The sequence below is a fragment of the Haliaeetus albicilla genome, chromosome 9, assembly GCF_947461875.1.
Source record: "Haliaeetus albicilla chromosome 9, bHalAlb1.1, whole genome shotgun sequence".
Taxonomy (NCBI): Eukaryota; Metazoa; Chordata; class Aves; order Accipitriformes; family Accipitridae; genus Haliaeetus; species Haliaeetus albicilla.
The window spans coordinates 21,998,771-22,017,958 of record NC_091491.1 but is presented as its reverse complement, the minus strand read 5'-3'; the positions used below and the strand labels follow the sequence as shown (position 1 = coordinate 22,017,958).

At 39.1% G+C, this 19,188-nt stretch overlaps 1 long non-coding RNA gene across 2 annotated transcripts in view; it reads left to right on the top strand.

The window, feature by feature from the left end:
- The window catches only part of LOC138686832 (uncharacterized), a 37,220-nt gene extending 20,571 nt beyond the window's left edge, over nt 1-16,649 (top strand). Inside the window, exons 2-4 of one of the 2 annotated variants that reach the window (XR_011326135.1) lie at nt 5,793-5,904; nt 7,456-11,157; nt 13,061-16,649. This is a non-coding gene — a long non-coding RNA (uncharacterized lncRNA). Of the gene's footprint in view, nt 1-1,851; nt 5,905-7,455; nt 11,158-13,060 lie in introns of those variants that run through there. The other variant, XR_011326134.1, reaches the window with a different exon arrangement.
- Nucleotides 16,650-19,188: the final 2,539 nt, after the last annotated feature.

Here is a 19,188-nt window from a genome sequence, read left to right as displayed (position 1 = left end):
TGGATAGCATTGATCATGCAACGGGCTCGACTGGGGAAATCTAACCGCCCAGGAATTCTGGAAGAGATCATGGACTGGCCAGAAGGCAGAGATTTTGGAGCATCACCTGAGGAGGTGGCTCGTGCCCAAGAGGCACCACCATATAATGAGTTATCAGAAGACGAAAGGTGTTATGCTTTGTTTACTGATGGATCCTGTCGTGTGGTAGGGAACCATCGGAAGTGGAAAGCTGCTGTGTGGAGTCCCACACGACAAGTCATTGAGGCCACTGAAGGAGAAGCGAGTCAAGTCAGTTTGCAGAAGTGAAAGCCATCCAACTAGCCCTAGACATTGCTGAACGAGAAAAGTGGCCGGTACTCTACCTCTATACCGACTCCTGGATGGTGGCTAATGCCCTATGGGGGTGGCTACAGCAGTGGAAGAAGACCAATTGGCAACGCAGGGGTAAACCCATCTGGGCAGCAGCATTGTGGCAGGACATTGCTGCCCGTGTAGAACACATGACTCTAAAGGTATGTCATGTAGATGCTCACGTGCCCAAAAGCCGTGCCACTGAAGAACATTGAAATAATGAACAGGTAGATAAGGCTGCCAAAATAGAAATAGCTCAGGTGGACCTGGACTGGGAGTGTAAGGGTGAGCTATTTGTAGCTCGGTGGGCCCATGAGACATGGGCTCATGATCGAGGGGTGGACCTGACCATGGAGGTCATCACACAGGTCACTCATGAATGTGAAACGTGCTGCAATCAAACGAGCCACCAGAGTAAAGTCTCCCTGGAACAGAGGGCGGTGGCTGGTCTTTCGATATGACGAGGCCTGGCAAATTGACTACATTGGACCACTGCCACGAACACGCCAAGGCAAGCGCTACATACTCACCATGGTGGAAGCAACTACTGGTTGGCTAGAAACATATCCTGTAAACCATGCCACTGCCTGAAACACCATCTTAGGCCTTGAAAGGCAAATTTTATGGCGACACGGTACCCCAGAAAGAATTGAATCAGACAATGGGACTCATTTCCGAAATAACCTCATAAGCTCCTGGGCAAAGAAACACGGCATTGAGTGGGTGTACCACATACCCTATCACCTGCAAGCATCTGGAAAAATTGAGAGATATAATGGACTGTTGAAGACTATGTTGAGATCACTAGGCAATGGGACATGGAAGCATTGGGATACAAATTTAGCAGAAGCCACTTGGCTAGTTAACACCAGAGGATCTGCTAACCGTCCTGGTCCTGCCCGAACAAAACCCCTACATACTGTGGGAGGAGATAAGGTCCCCATAGTGCACATGGGGAAGTGGCTGGGGAAGGCAGTGTGGATTGCACCTCCCATGGGAAAAGGCAAACCCATTCGTGGGATTGTCTTTGCTCAGGGACCTGGGTGTACTTGGTGGGTAATGCGGAAGGATGGGGAGACCCAGTGTGTGCCTCAAGGACATTTAACCTTGGGGGAAAAATAATCTGTGATGTGAGTTGTATGTTGTAGGAAGTAATGTAGCAGGAATGACCTGAACTGCAGAGGAGTGAACTTCGCAAGGAACCAGACAAGTGCATCGGTGACCCAAACCAAGCCAATGTTGGTGCCCAACGATCGAACATACTGCTTCTTCTGTCCTGACCACTCATCTTGATGGATGGGGCCCAAGTCATAACCTGTGTGAGAACATCTGGAGGAGTGGAAGAAGCCCGTGGAATATCTATCTCTTAAAGGACAGGGGACAGTAATTAATAAGAATGTATAAATCTGTATGTTGGGTATAAAAGTGGTTTAAGTATGTAGTTTAAGTTGTAAGTGTTGGTAAGAAGGGATTTCATTAATGAGAATTAAATACAATAGTATGGTTAGAAGATATCTGTATTAAATTATGTGGGACCTGAGCAGGATGCAAATGGTATGGAATAAGGAGTGGAGATTGTATTGGGTCTGGCTGAGATGGAGTTAATACTCCCCATAGCAGCCCTCATAGCACTGTGCTCTGCATCAGTAGCTAGAAAGGTGTTGATAGCACACCAGTGTTTTGGCTGCTGCTGAGCAGAGCTGGCACAGCATCAAGGCTGTCTTTCCAACATTTTTGCCCTCCCCTCAATGGCAGGCTGGGGCAGGGCAAGATCTTGGGAGGGGACACAACCAGGACAGCTGACCTAAACTAACCAAACAGATATTCCATACCATATGACATCAGCTCAGATATAAAAGCTAAGTAAAGGGAGACGGAAGGGGGGGCATTTTGTCTTCCGGAGCAACCACTACGCGTACTGAAGCCCTGCTTCCCAGGAAGTGGCCAGACATCGCCTGCTGATGGGAAGTAGAGAATAACATAATTTGTTTTTTCTTTGCTTTCGCGTGCGTGTCCTTTGCTATCACTGTATTGAACTGTCCTTATCTTGACCCATGAGCCTTTTGTTATATTTTCTCCCCCTGTCCAGCTGAGGAGGGGGAGTGATAGAGTGGCTTTGGTGGGCACCTGGCATCCAACCAGGGTCAACCCACCACAGGTACTTGATGATCAAATGCATTTGATGTGTCCCCCATCTCTAGAGAAGTGAGACCTATGAATGGTGGCAAGCTATGTGATATAAACAGCTGAGTAACCCCTACAGGTTACCTCAGAGGAAGCATGTATAAGTCTAGTTGAAGTCAGCTGTTTTCATGATTACAATTTCTTTTTAAATTATGCTTGTTTGGTAAATATATAATACTATAATACTTAATACCTTAATTTCTTTCCTAAATGTTGTAGAGGGTAAATAGTGAAGGGGGGGGGAAAGGAATAGGGAAATAACTGTGTCAAGACTTTTGGTATTCATGAAAACTGCATGTTTTTATATACACTCCAAATTGGACAGTTGGGCAGCTGCTTGATATACTGCTCACAACTGAACAGCCTTTTGATGGTAAGCCTGAGAGAGCATGCCTATACTCCAACTTGCCTTGCATCCATATGGTTTAGTCAGATGCTGATGTATGGATATACGTTGAGGCTTATGTCTGGCATTTGAACTAGATATTAGAAGTGTGTGTTATCCTTTTCATTTATCCCCTGTGTGAGTGGATCAGGTAAATCACAGCTGTGCCTGCCCATGGAAGTCCATCACATAATTTGCAATGCTGCTGAGGTCTGCTAAGATGGCACTGAGCCTCTCTGGGGACAGGCTTGTTTATAGGTAATGCCAGGATACATACTTAGCCAAACTAGAGATTTCTAGTGAAGTGATTGCTCAAAAATTGCAGTCAGGAAATACTTTGGACTATTGCTTCATCTCTGGTCTGGTTGTCAGGTGGATACTACAGAGATATAGCCTGAGTTTCTCTTTTACAGATTTCTTCAGAAAAACATGTATCTTTGGCTTCTGTGAGGAATTTTGTTTAATGATGTATAGAAAATTTGTAACTACTATAACAACAACAAAGACACTTAATACTCACTGAAGGATTCACCAAGGATGATATTTTACTTAGTCAGCAACCTCATACCCCTTTGTGTGCTTTACATGTAGAAACCATGTTAGGGAGACAGATTTGAATGTGGCAGTGTGCCATGCACTTATGAAAATCTAAGTGCCTGAAGTCAGCTGTAAGCTTTGGCTTTTATTTTATTTGCAAATATGATAGTAAATTTGGAGTTATTCTGAAACAAGTTACTCTCTGAGATATTTATAGTAAGCCTGCCTAAATGGTTTTCTGCTTGCTTACACAGGTACTATGTCTCTGCAACTTTTGCTGTCTTGTCATGGGACTATGTATTTGTCCCCTCTGCACAAGGCTTTCATGTCATTACTGTAAAATGTTGGGTTTTTTTGTCAAAGTTGTACAATATTTCAGATGGCTCACACCAGATGAAAGAAACTGTAGGGGGGGGGAAGAAAGAAACACCAACAACTGTATTTGGGTAACTGTGCTCCTATTTGTTTAGCCTGTCTTTGCTAGCATAAGCTGGGCAATCAATGAGATTATAGCTGTGGTAGTCATGTGGTAACACCAAAAAAGGCGAGTGATGGAGTTACAGAAGGAGGCATCTTGGCTGTGTCTGTATAGGAAGCATAACTTCAGTGATACCTGTTCCAGAAAAAGGAAACACTGGAGTCTTCTAGGTCACATGTTACATCCTAAAAAAACATTTGCCTGAAGCAGAAATCAGATCTAAGTGCTGACATGACAGTATGTGACAATTTCATACAGTCAGAGAGTATGACAATGGTCCAAGCCAGTGGTAGAGACCGAATGGCAAGCTGTTAAGTGCTCCAAGACTCCCAGAAGTGATGATAATCAGTACCCTCTCACAAGCAATGCAGTAGTTCAATAGTGCTTCAGGTCTTGCAATGAAATGGCACCTCCAACAAGCAGCAGAGAGGAACACTGCAGAAAGCTTCTCTCCTCACCCCTTTTTTTTAACAGATGAGAGGGATTTCTCATCTGGCTCAGGTATTGTCTCAGAGTCTGCTAACAAAGGATTTTGAGAGAGGCTGTAATGAAGAGGGTTCTGGTTCAGCGGTGGCATCCTTTGGACTTGCTTCAAGACCTGGTATTTTGGGGAAATGGAACATCAGGCCTTTTGGAGGCCTAGACTATACAGGCCATGTCAGTTGAAAGTTGAGAAGTGGCACCATGGATTTGTCAGCTTTAGACCTCTCTTTCAATTGATTTAACTAGCATTTCTCATCTGGCATGTATTAATGTTTTTCTGTACCCGATAAAACTGGAAACAGCAGTTTGGAGAACTTGCAGTGGATGCTTAGAGCTTTAATTTCAAGGCATCTCACCATCTTAAAATGCTTAAAATGACCTAAAGCCATTTATATAGCTTGTTTAAAGTTGGCTCAGATTTTTCTGTGCGACACTGTTACCTGCATTATAAATTTAACTAAAGTTGTGCACTTCTCTAAGTTTGCCATGCTTCCTGACCTCTAAGAATTTGCATTATGATTCCTTGCCCAAATCATGCGCTACTATACTTTCTCTTTTCATGTTACAGTTCTGTTCTGTCTTTGGGCAGACACTGTACCAAGATGCTGATGTGGTATGAAACGAGAACTGCTGAGCAGGAGCGTACAAAGAATGCTGCGTGGCTGTGGCTGTGCTGACTGCGACTGAATGCTTAAAGTCTGTAGGACAAGCTCCTGAGTCTCTGACCTCCATCAAAGCAGAAACCTAATAGAGCTGGACAAACACCTCAGCTGACAGTTACACATAAGCTGTTCAGCAAATTTGTTCTTTTGCTGGTCTTTGTATTTGCCTCTTGTAAAGGTTTGAGACACAGACTCAACACTACCTGGGTATGCTGTGTTTAAGATGAATATGTGTTAACTACCTTACTGAACAAGATCGATGTTACTGACAAATATTTGCGAAACAGAAAATATTAGTGAATACTCCACTGAACTGACATCTTAATGTATACATGTTTGAATCCTAAAGCTGTTTAGTCATTTAGGGGAGAAAGATGTCCAGAATGATTTGCTCATTAAAGATTTGGAGACTTTGAAGCTCCAGATTCCTCCTGTACTGCAGAACCAGAGCATTTCTCTGACAAAAGGCAGGAACAAGGCAGTACAGAACATAGTTGTTCTGGAAGAGAAACAGCAGGAAAAATGTCAGAGCTACCAAAAAATAATTTGCCACCAGACAGCTCTTAAAGCAAGTATACACTGGGGTGAGATGCTGACCTTATTGAAGTTATCGGGAGTGTTTCTGTTGGCATTATCATGGTTTTGTCTGATAAAATGAGGATGGGTGCATGGAGGTGGGTGGCATTCAGCTGATATTTCCTATTTTTCTCAGGTTGCTCTAAGGCCTGGGAGGCCTAGTCGGGAGAACCAAGGAACAGTAGTGAACTCAGAAGTGTGTGAATTCTTAAAGTGCATCACTCAGGCAAGGTGCTGGAGTTTGGACTGTATGTATCACTGCTGTGCAAGTATCTCCTTATATATAGTCATACTTCAGTTTCCCCATGAGGTTCTGTGGTTCCTGATGTATACCAGGGCTTAGGTCACTAAATCTCCATAGAGGACTGGAAGCCTGACCTGACTCTTTAAGAGTACTTTGTGACATTATTTATACAAACTCAATGCAAAGCAAAACACTAAATCTACTTCTTGGAATAATTTTCACATATCTAGAACCAGAGTTTAAATGACTTTCTAAATTATTTATTTAATAGATATTGCTTAATATATTGTAGTAATAAAAAGTCCTTCAATTACCAAATTAGTATTTCCAAAGTAAAATCTGGTGAGTCCTACGTAAAAAGTTAATTGCTCCCCACAGTCAATAGTTTAATAGTGGAAATGCTGTTTAATTGTATTATTATTATTTGAATTTATGTTCCATTTTCTCAATTAGGATATAAATACTATAAATCACTTGTATGGAAAAAGCCTTATCCTGGAATATTTCCAATTATTATAGATAACTGGGTAAGGCAAAATCTTGGCTAACACATAGCAGTGAACACAAATCAGACAAAACAGGGTTCTGGTACAAAGAAAATTGTTTTCTGAAACTTAGTTTCTGTACAAGAATTTGTGGACCCTTACGTAGGGATCAGAATCTTTCCTCCTGTAATACGCTCATGTAAATGAGTAACCATTTTCTTTTATGTGTACGTATATCTTTGGAGCTGGTTTGCCCACCCATTCTTTAAGAGAAGCCTTTTTTTTAAGGATCAGTTCAAGCTCCTCTTTGTCATCTTTGAAAATTGCTGCTGAAAGTATGCTATTCCTGTACCTACCTTTTGCCCAGCTTAGGTATAAATTAGTAACTCAGTTGAAGAAAATATGCTACATCATTCTGCTCTCTCATTAGAGGGCCAGAGGAAGGAAATAGATTCAGCAGCATGGAAGTTTATAAATGAGCACTATTTCAGATCAATGGAAGAGAAAGTGACAAAGCTAATGATTGATTAAGAAAAATCTGTTTTCATCCTCATTTTGTGTGTGTGGATGCAAGTGCTGACATCTTCAGTTATAACAGAAGTAGGTAACTTCCAGGCCATTTAGTGGTTTTACGTTAAAACTGACACTCAAGTCTTTTTTTTTTTTTTTTCAATCTTAACAAATAGTCAGAGTAGACAAAGGAATATCAATTTAATTTTCTCCCAGAAAAATACTCAACCTAAGAAATGACCTGTTGATACCATGTGTACCTTTTGACAAGAAGGTATCAACACCTTTTGTAAAGTGCACTGCAGTAATCTAATCTGAAAGCAAATTCAGCCTGGAGCATGTCAGGTGTCTTACTCCAGAGGTGCAAATTTAAGCCTCAGAGTAGACTTGAAAGCCAACCCCAAACCCCTGCTAAAAAGAGGCATGTGCCCATTTTGACTGCCAGGGGAGATGCAAGCCACTGTATTCCTCTGGATATTCTTGCCCCTGCAGGTGAAGGATATCTTACCAAGGGCCTGCCCTTCTAGGCTCAGGTGGACTCTTGCCCTTTGTGTCTCCAGGTGACACACATGTGGACCATGCTTCGCAACCAAAAGGAACAAATGGAACTTGTAGTGTTCACTGTTCTGATTGTATTGGCCAGTGCTTTCCTAACAGATGCTAGGAACCAACCAATTTCCAGAAGGTGCACCAGTCCCACAGGCAAGCCCTCCCAGTAACAAATACTCCCTCTGCCATCTCTTCTGGCTGTTTCATCAGCTACCAGTATTGCTTCTGTTTGTTTTTTTTTTTTAAAACTGACTCTCAGGCAACAAGGGTGAGAATCCACACCCCTCCTTTCCTCCACACACAGTTACTTGATTTGTTCCAACACTCTCTTCCACTGTTGGAACTGAGAAAGGGGATATTAATAGTGATTTCTTTGGGGTAATATGAATGTTCATGAGTTATTTTTCAGGTAGTATGTAGGACAGTTGTCATAGAAACAGCTCTGAATTTGACAGTATCTGCTTCACAACTGCTGTTTCTATGCCTGGTTTTGAAGGAAGAGTAAATGTTTCATCAACAACTGAGAATTAGATGTTGTTCATTCACACACACACAAAAATGTACTGGTTAACCATCCAGTGCATAGTGTTGCTGGGTCCCTGCCAGGTGATAGTTTGAAGGTGTTTGAATATTTTGAACTGAGGTTTATTCTTCATCTGATTCATTCTTAATCAGCCAAATGATTCAGAATGTCTACTCTACCAGTTAAACCTACTTAAGCATCAGTCGTTTCATTTTCTTGAATCTGATTATTCAGGGGTTTATAATTAGTGTAACTCTTACACTTCTACATAAATTTCTAAGAAGGCATTGGACAAGGACAATTACCTAGGCAATGTAGTAGAGCAAATACATCTTTTTAACTTCTCTTTCTCAAACAAAACCAGAAAGAAAAGTCTTTGTCATTCCAGTTTTCCAGCCCAGCACAATCATGTTTTGTCCTTGTATCTCAACTGAATTAACAGCATTATATCCCTGTGTCCCAGATACTTTTGCCTGGAATTGTAGCTGGACATGCTTTAAGTTGCTTTGTTTGGTTTATTGGGAGTTCAAGCAAACACATCACGTAGTCACATTAATGTAGGAATTTTATGGGCTTATGTCATTTCCCTGTGATGTATGTCTGGCATGCACCACGAAGTTAGCAGTGAGTGTTTGTATTGGAAAAGAGTAAAATAAATGCTGTGTTTGACCTCGGTGCTTGCAGTGTATCAACGGGAATTGTTATGGATGTGTGAAGTGCATACACGAGCTCAGCTGAGCTGCCACTCTCAGAGGGGTGAGACTTCTATTGCTCTAAAAGCACTGATAGTGCTCAGCCAAAGTCAGACCAGGACATGTTCAGATTTTCCTCATGCTTTTTAACCAACTGAATTTGGAAGGGGAGCTAATTAAAGATGTACAAAGCTTCATGCCTATCTTTATTACAAATGCAACTGTGACACAATTTTTTCGGGTGAAACCTACACTGGAAGGGAAGGAAACATGCATTTCAAATCAAGTAGCTCTGCACTCAAGATGAAAAGCAGGTGAGATCTTGACTAGGCAAATTAACCTACCTACCCATCTATTGTGTGCTGAGAAATTATTTTTAGCATGCCTGTGATGCTTTTGATAATTACTTTCCTATGTACTCAAAGGCTGTATTTAACAAAATGGAGATGAAACAGGGAGTTCAGCATGAAAGGAGATGTCTGAGTAATCATCTTTATCTTGCTCATATTACTAACCTGGGAAAGCACTGCTACAGAACCTATAGTTACCTTCTGAAAGCAAAGCAGAAACAATTACCTGTATTGAGTGGTTGTTAATATCCAGTGTAATACATTTTAAAATTGCTTATGAAGGATCTGGTCCCAACAGGTGCTTAGTAGGCTGCAGAATCATAAAAAAGTATACATGTGGCTACCTTTCACAGGTGGCTTCTTTTCCAGACAGACATCATCTAATATTAAGATATTGTGGAATTTCATGAGTTGTCAGTTGCTTTGTGGCCTGTGCCTGTTGGGCAGTTCAGCCTGGATTGCCCCCAGAACCTGAAGGGTAAGATTTGGAAGAGGAGAATTGTTAGACTATCTAACAATGTGGAAGCCAGTTTCTGTGTTAAGTTAGCCCTGGGCTGAAAGCTATCATAGCAACCAAGTGCCGTTTGGAGCATCTTCTCACATTCGGTTGCTTGCAAAAGAAAAGACCAGCTTGGGGGGAAAAAACTAAAACACCAAACCAGGATAAAACCCAGTAATTCACAGAAAACTATCAAATTAATGGAACTTCATTTAAAAGTCAGCATGAATTTTATATCATTCCATATGCCTTGTCCATTTAACCTTTTTTTTTTTCATTAACAGCTTTCAAATAAAGTACTGAAAAAATACTTTGACTGGAGGGTTTTGGAATTAAATTACAAATTTAATGTGTAGTTTGTCAGCAGTTGGGAATAGAATTTCTCCAGCCCCATTTTGCTGAGGACATTTTCTCTATTGTTGGTCTCTTTCTGATAGATAATCTGTACTGCCTGAGAAAGGAAAAATTTCTATTTTATTAGCTTCACTGAAGAAGTTGAACGACAGGGTTTTTTCCATGACTGACTGCTGAGTAAAAAAGAAGTTACGGCTAGATTATGGTTATTTTCTCCTGCTGTGATGAGATGAGTAGAAGAAGTTGAAGTCAGCACCTGGTTGTGGATAGCCATCAATAAAGATGATGTATAATAAAACCAAAATCTAGTATTTCATTCATAACTCAAGCAGCATCTCAGTTTTCTGTGCTCACTTCCTCATTAAGAAACTTCTCTTCAAAGAATCATCATTAAATTATGTTTCTTTGCTTCTGAGGATGATGTGTACTTCCTAACTTAGCACTTACACAGTAGGAAAGAAATAATTCTGAGCTCTTCAGTTCTCTCCATTGACTTGCAAGAGGAAAAAAAATAATGGAACAATTCCTTTCAGGTCTGAAGAGAAGGTAAGGTGTATACTTATTCAGGTCTGAAAAGAGGGTGAGATGTATACTTATACTCGCTACCTGTCCCTCCACCATGAACAGCTATTGCATTTTTCAAAAGTTTGCCACAAACTGGTGAAGTTGTATTTTTAATTGAGTTAAAATATTCCTCACATCTTCATCTTTTTTGTGGACTTAGTTTGCTATATGGGAATGATCCAGGAGTGGATTTCACTTGAAAAGTAAATGTAGATATTTAAACTGTATTTTGAAACATCTGAAGTGAAAAGTTTTAGAAGGCATTGGAGTCCAGTAAATTCCCTCCCTTGTGTTTAAAATTTAGTATTTTTCATAGGAGGTATTTTTTAGAACTATTAAACAGTTGCACCTATGTTACAAGGCTTTACAAGCCAAGCTTCAGATGAAATTTTATAATTGGAATCTAATTTTCTAAAAATAAATATAATTTAAGCATGACACCTCACTGTGAAGCACTGAACATAGCTACCTGTACTGGTCCAAGCTCTTGAAACCATATGGCTAAAATGTTATAGGATGGTAGAGAAAGCATAATTAATAGCTAAATGTTCTATTTTTAATGTTAATGTAAAATATGGTCATCCACAAGCTATTCAAAATATGTACTGTTACCTTATTTTAATTTTAATGTTTATTATCAGAATGATTCTCGTTACCAGAGGAAAATGGAAGTGAGCTGATTCTGTTAGTCTGTGATGAATCTACCAGGAAGATTTCACTAGAGCCATCAGGTATTTTATTAACTATGCATTTGAGCAAATTCATTTTCTTAATCTCATTTCTTGAGGTGTCATGGTTTAACCCCAGCCAGCAACTAAGCACCACACAGCCACTGACTCACTTCCCCCTCCCCCCCAATTGGATGGGGGAGAAAATCGGGAAAAGAAGCAAAACTCGTGGGTTGAGATAAGAATGGTTTAATAGAACAGAAAAGAAGAAACTAATAATGATAATGATAACAGTAATAAAATGACAACAGTAGTAATAAAAGGATTGGAATGTACAAATGATGCGCAGGGCAATTGCTCACCACCCGCCGACCGACACCCAGCTAGTCCCCCAGCTGCGATACCCCACCCCCACTTCTCCATTCCTATACTAGATGGGACGTCCCATGGTATGGAATACCCTGTTGGCCACTTTGGGTCAGGTGCCCTGGCTGTGTCCTGTGCCAACTTCTTGTATCCCTCCAGCTTTCTCGCTGGCTGGGGATGAGAAGCTGAAAAACCCTTGACTTGAGACTAAACACTACTGAGCAACAACTGAAAACATCAGTGTTATCAACATTCTTCTCATACTGAACTCAAAACATAGCACTGTACCAGCTACTAGGAAGACAGTTAACTACATCCCAGCTGAAACCAGGACACTAGGCAATTCTGCTGCAGAGATCCTGTTGGTGTTACTGCTCCATAATCCAAACATTTCTCTGGTGTGTATTTCCCAGCCCACAGATTTGTCAGCAGACTTATTTTGTTCTGCTCCACTGTTTTTTCTAATTATACTATATATTCCTCTTCCCATGACTTCCATCCCATACAAACAATGTATTTTCATCATTTGAAGGAACATTATTTCAATAGCTTATTTGTAAATTCTCTTTGCCGGTATTATTTAATGATACAAAGTCGGTTCAAAGTTACATGTTTCAACTTTGATTAGTAGTTCTGCTTTTCTTAGTTGTACAAACGACAGCTAATATATTTCAGCTGGGCTTGCTTTTGTTTTGAAGGCTGGTCTTACTACTATGCTATATGGAAATTGAGAGTATAACAAATATGAGAGTGACAAGCTAAATTTCTGCTTATTACATTAACACTGGGATGTTGTGTTGGAGTTTCGTTGATGTTTATTTATGGCAATAATCCATCTTTTCCTCAGCAGTTGAAGCATATCTAATGCCAATTACAGCTATTACCCTAATTCAGACTGCTCTAAAATTCATGTTGTCATATTTACTCTTGACTATTTATATGGAAAGCACTGGGATTTGGGGAAAAAAAAAAAAAGTATAGGTCAGGAAAGGAGAGAAAGAAGAAAATACACCTGTTGAATAGAGGGCTCATTTATTTCTGATGAGAATTGAAAAATTGCAAAGTGTTATATAGTCACCTAATTGCTATCTGTTAATATTAATGTCCGCCAGTTTACTCCAACTAGACATGAACCACCTTGTGGGAAAAACAATTAACAAGTGAAATCATATACCCCAAGTTGTCAGGGTTTAGGCCATTTTATAATAATCCAGTGATGGTGACGACACAGACTTTACTGTCCATTCAAATAATCTAGTTTGCAAGCTGTTTGGAAATTCATGTTCAGTTTATACCTGATTGTTCCATACCTGAACAATATTACTTTGCTATTTTCAGATTTGGCTTTGTTTATGATTGTGTTACATAATGACATCAAGATAACTAAAGCACCCTCCAATGACAGGACATTGTTTCAAATTTCGCAGTGAAACATCTCAACATAAGCTCTCTGCCTGTTGTGTTCCTCCGTGCAGACAGAGTCTAACTCCGCTTTCAGTGTTTCCTCGCTAAAAAAAAAAAAAAAAAAATTTGGCTGAATGAAGACCATGTAATATCAGAAGGAGCAAATTGCATATCTTGCATTCTCTTAATTTCTCAGAGGATTGGAGTGGCTGAACTCCTTGGTCCTGCCTCTGTCAACAACCCCAAAGTTGTCTCAGGCCTCAGACAGGTAAAAGGAAAATCCATACAGCAAAAAAGCCAATGAAGGGTTTAATTAAGTTAGCCAACAGCTGCCCAGGCTTCAGTGTACTGGCATCTGTAGATGGCATTCATGGGTGTGCATAGGTCTGTAGCTTGTGCTAGACTAGTGTGATTAAATCCAGCATGGGTTTACTGGTATTCACTGTTAGGTCCCCTTTATCTGTGGTGTGGTGTGGTGTGGTTGAAGGACATTCAAACTCTCCTCAGAAATCTCTTCTGATACAAATGCAGCCAGGCCTGAAATTGTCCTATAGGATGGGTGTAAGGTATGCCTTTGTCAAACCTTCAGCCTCCCCACTCCCTAGGCTACATGTCTTGCAGCTTCACTCCTGGGAGATCTCTGAACACATAAAATGTTCTCTGTGGAAGAACACAGAACGAGCTGAACCGTTCTCCACATGCAGCCAGGGCGCAGAGGTGGTCTTATCTCATAAAGGAATAGATTTAGCTGCAGGTAAGGTGCCCTGCGCATTATGTCCTGTAATGAGGTAGCAAACACAACATTTTCATCTTCTACTCTCTCCTTTCTAAATGAATATACAGGTGGCTGACTCCTGCCTCTATTTTCAGTAATTTATTCTCTTATTTAAACCAGCAAATGAAAATGAGTTCTCATCCTGGCTGACATTTGCATATTCATTAAACACTTCATTATTTCACAACATTTTTAATGACTGCTGACTGACAACTTGGGATGTACCCATCTCATGGCAATCTAAATTGGCAGAGCTGTATGGTGGCTAACCTTAAAGGGCACGATTGCTCTTACCCATTGGTAAAATGCAGCAGTGTCAGAGAGAAGCTGAACTTTTAACAGGCAATTTACGATTGCAAGCTGTCTCCTCTTCATTTCCAAATCCCTTTAAAATATTTGTATGTTCAGCAGCACCAAAATTATCTCCACTAGCATAAAGGCATAATAGGAACGCTTATAGGTCCCGACATTTCATATTCTGATTTGTATTCATGGTTTTGACATTAAGGTTTATTTTGCATTTGTATTCAAAGACAGCATGAATAGGAAATTAGCACTAAATAAAGTCAAATAATAGGAATAATATAAACTGGTGGATTAACTGTCTTTTTAAAATCTGACTTGAAGCCCTCCACTGAAGTCAACATTTTTTTAGAAAATATCCCTATTGAATATGCTGGATTATATTATACAATCCTGGATTTTTAAGGACATCTATGATAGCTAGAAGATTAATCCATTCAAATGACAAAGCATGAATTTTCCCCACTATGGAACTAACATTAGTAATTTATTGGTTTTGGCAAACTATGCAAAAGGCTGCCTCTTCTTGGATGTTATGTAGAAATACACATTGATTGTGTGTAAGTCAAGAACTGCAAGGTGAGATTTTTGTAATCACAAGGTAGTTGCTAAATCAAAAAAAGATAGCATAGTGATAAAACTTCATTTGTTCACTCAAATGCTCATTGACTAATGTTTATTTCCTCATTTCAGCTCGATACACATTTTGTGAAAAAGCTAACTGCTTGTGACATGAGAGCATATACGATTTGGCAGTAAATTAAAATTTGTTTGGCACCAAACGGGAAACTTGGCACCAAACAGAACTTACCTCTTCAAGTTTAGGTATGACACAGAGAATGAGGGTGCAGCTACGCATTGAAAATGAAAAAGCTATTCCTTTAAATTCACTGGGGGTTCAATTTTTATCTAGGTTCCTAAGTCCCCTGAGGATTTACTAAATTTCTAAGAGAGGGGGCCAGAGTTGTAAGTTATACCCAAGTGAAAAAATAGTATGTTATAATAGAAGTATTTGAAAACCTTAACAAAAGGCGGCTCTACCTGCTCTGCTCTTAATAGTAGTAATAAAATAGATGGTAGTAGAAGAAATGTGTTAATGTATGTTTATAAGTCATATGCATAAGACAAGGTTATTGTGATAAATTGTACATAGTTTTTTTCCAGTGGGATTTACTGACTGTGAATATATATGGCCATGCTGGAAAGCGCAGATGAAAACTGTAGGAATGTGAATTATTTCCTTCCTCAGTTAAAATGCACAAAAACTTAAACTGCCAGAGATTTGTAGAAAAACAGTATTTTCTAGGAGGCTTTTTTCCTACTTTTCTGCCACATCTCTAATTTTATTAAAATGCTTTAAAGAAACATTGCAGGAAGTAGTTTCTAGTGTTGGAAAACAAATATTTAGCTTTTCTAAGAATCGTACATTAAAATATTGCAAAGTCATCCACAATAATGTTACTTTGATTAGAAATAGATTTTAGGTTTTTATCTCTTATGTTAGTCCTATGCATAAACTTGATTTTTAGTGATGATCATGTAAATATAAATCAAGATAAATGGATCAGTAACACCATCAAAATTGACTTCAGAAGGCTCTCTACAGCTTTTAATAACTTGGACAAAACCCCATGTGCTACTGGGGATAATCTGCTCTCCTAATAACCTTTCTATTTACTAAGTGACTAATGGAGAAGTAGTAATAGATTAATTATGCAAAATCAGTAACAAACACTAGTATGATTTGCAAGGTTTATCAGTACTTTAACGATCAGTTTGTTACTAACCAAACTTTGCTCAGGTTCAAGAAAAAGTCTATTGTACCTTTAACGTGGCAATGGAATGTTGTGCTAAACTTAAAATTGTATTTTTTTTTTTATGTGCAGAAACTACAGTGACATGAGCATTTTCTAGAACTGGGAAATCAAACAGGTTATTACTCTCTTCTTGAAGAAAATTATTATTGTGATTGCAAGGCTATTATTTCTATTAATTTTCAGTGCAACAAATCAATTTGCAAGATTTTGGTATTCCTTCTCCCCACCCCCAAATCTGTCTTGTCTCCTGCTAAGCTTAGATTAATAAAGGGCTGAATGTATTTTGCCTATGTAGAAAATACACAGATCTCTTTCTATTCTCAAAAATAAATTTCCTTACAAAGCATATCAATTATGCTATTAATCACACAGAGCCTTTATAACTTTTTTGACATGCTAACTATATTTACTCTTATGCTAGCATGCCTAACTATTCTTTGAATAACAGGCAAAATTATGCATACATTTATTCATTCATGGTAATTGAAAGTTTCTGTTTCCTAATGTAGGTATACATGGTTGCTTTTTATAATCTTTTTTATAAACTTCTATTTGATTTTTGTCAATGAATGGTGTCATAATTATTATTAAATAACAGGCAAAAAGTCTCATCAGTAACAAGACTTTCCTGCAGATGAGCCTCCTCTGTGTATCACTACTCTGCAAATCTGCTGAAGAACAAAGAATGTTAATTTGCTCTGATAAATGCATGGAGTCACTGTAAAAGTTAGAGCAAATATGAAAATAAACTGGCATGCATCCTTGGTAACAATGGAAGGGTTTGTTCTTACTGGTTTCATTTCTGTTCTCTATTGTCCTTTCCAAGATCACCTGGGTATTTTCCTTTAACCGGTGAGATGCTCTTGATTCTTGCTCTTGGTTATGGCATATGGAGGCTTGTAGGGTTCAATTATATGGAACTTAGTTATCGGGCCTGAAAGTAGCTCATGGTCACAAGAGTGTTCCAGATGCCTTTAGAAGGCTTTGAACAGACTAAACAAGAAGATAGAAAAAGAAAGATCCCAGTTAGAAAAACACAGGTGCACATTCCACGATAAAGGCAACTTGGCACAAACAACCTCAATTCAGGGGCTTATCTTGACCAATTGGACTAAGACAAGTCTTGCATGCTCTAACTAACATAGCCAATTATGTCCTGTGTTTATGCGCGTGTACAGAGCGGGTATAACTAACTTTATCTTACGTTTGTGCGCGTGGACAGTACCAATGTAACCAATCACCACTTATGCTTGTGCGCGTGGACACCAAATGCTTGCATGCAGCAGCCAATCAAAGCTTCTAAACAACTTAGAGAATTGTATAAAAATGATCGGCTAAGCTCAATAAAGTGGCGACTTTAATCATCATATTGGTGTTCTATCATCTGGGTCCCGCACGGAATAATCCCTAAACCCTAGAGGCTTTTCATCATTTTGGACTGTGTTTTAAATAGTATTTCTTCAGAAGCGTTTAACTGTTTTATGGTGTGTGGCCTGTTAGGGTGCGTAATGCACACCCTCTAAAACAGTTTTGAAAATCCTTCTGACTCAACCTCTGCTCAGTGGCTGCTACTGAATGCAGAGGTTGGAACTGGCTGAGCCAGGTAGACTCTTCCCATTGTTTTCCTCTGTTATTTACTGAACCGAGCCAGTAAATACAACACTGCCTCCAGGTACCTTGTGTAGCTTTTTTCATCTGGTATCTCTCCCTGTTGTTTTTTGTTTTGTTCCACCCCCCTCCCCAGTAAGCTTTACATAGATTGTCCATATCAAATGATGCGTGGTGCGTGTCTATCCCCTTCTGATCACATAAGCCACATACAGCAATCTGTAGCTGTGCTTAACAGTCCTACAGACCTTGCTTCATGTGCACGTAATGTGCACGTACACACACATACACACCAATGTATACATAGTGCTTTCAGATTTGTTCTCTGCATGTAACTTGCCCATTGATACCACTACACTTGCTGCAGCATGAGATTCCTCAGTGCCAGGTTTTGGGACAAGGGGTCACAGGAGTTCTGGCTTCTGCCACTATGAGCCATGTAATAAATCAACCTGGAGGAATGTTTATTTGGTATGGATTTCATAACATCATGAAACTGTAATTTTTGAGAGGATACTTCTATACAGCTGCTAGTGAAAGGAAACGATAATCACTATTAGCTAGAAGTTAGCTCTTTTAAATCAATCTCTAGGCTAGACAAGGTTCCACTAACAAAGTTGAGTTAAATACATTAAAATACATTATCACGTCATGAGTGGCAACTAAAATACATCTTAAAGTTGATTGACTTTAATACAGAACTGTAAACTTTTAAATTCTGTAATCATACACATATTGTGTACTAATCTGAATTGGATATGCAGTGCTTGGCTTTTAAATTTATGGCATCCCCATGGTATTTCTTCACATGAAATTATGAGCAAATTTTCTGTCTTAACTCTCCTATAAAGTGGCTTGTTAAGAAATGTATCCTGCTTCCTAATTTGGACTAAGCAAAATTCATCAGGAATTGATTGGACTATTTGATTCTTTTAAATGCTAAGAAGATATTAAAAAAAAAAAGGCAAAATAGCAGTATTTGATTTTTTTCTGAATACTTTGCCACTTATACTACTCACTGCCTTCTGGACCACTTCTAGTACAGTATCATTAGCATTTCAAACTAGTGAAACTTTCAAGGTATCATTATGTGTTAAAAGAAATGAGATTTTTTTTAATTTTTTTATTCCAAATACAGAGTTTCCCCTTCAGCTGAGTGAGGTTCAGGACAGGAATATTCAGCCTTTGCTCAGTGAAATTCTTAGGTTCTGCTATGTTGTGCTTCATCAGAATTAGAATAATTTATTACCATTTGAAAAAAACAGATATAGTCACACCTTCCAAACACCTAAATCCCCCTTTGCCTCCACTGTAGTCCTGGTATGAAGCATGACAGCATTTCTGAAGTTAAAAGCACAACATTATTTATATGTGTTATTATAATGTTCTAATAAAACTGATTGGATGTAACACATTTCTACTTCCCAGGACAGTATCATTGGATTTATAATACCAGATTGGCCAGGATTTATTGTGGTAGGATACACTAACACTAAATATCTCAAAAATTGTAAATCAACAAAGTAGTTTACATGTAAAATATATAACTTCTATGCTAAATATGCAGTAGTTTTATTGTGCCTACTTTGGAATGCACAGAACCCACTTCCATCCTCACACAATTCATTATGCAGCAGAACTGAAATCAAAACCCAAACTTCAAGCATCAACTATCACTACAGAGCTGGGGTCAAGTGGTTTCGGTATTTTAACTGTGCATCTCCATGCTTCAGCATATAAACAATGGATTAATTTCACCAAGCATTAGCTATCAAAAAGATACCTATCTAATGTAGGACAGTTGTCCAGCTTTCCCATGTG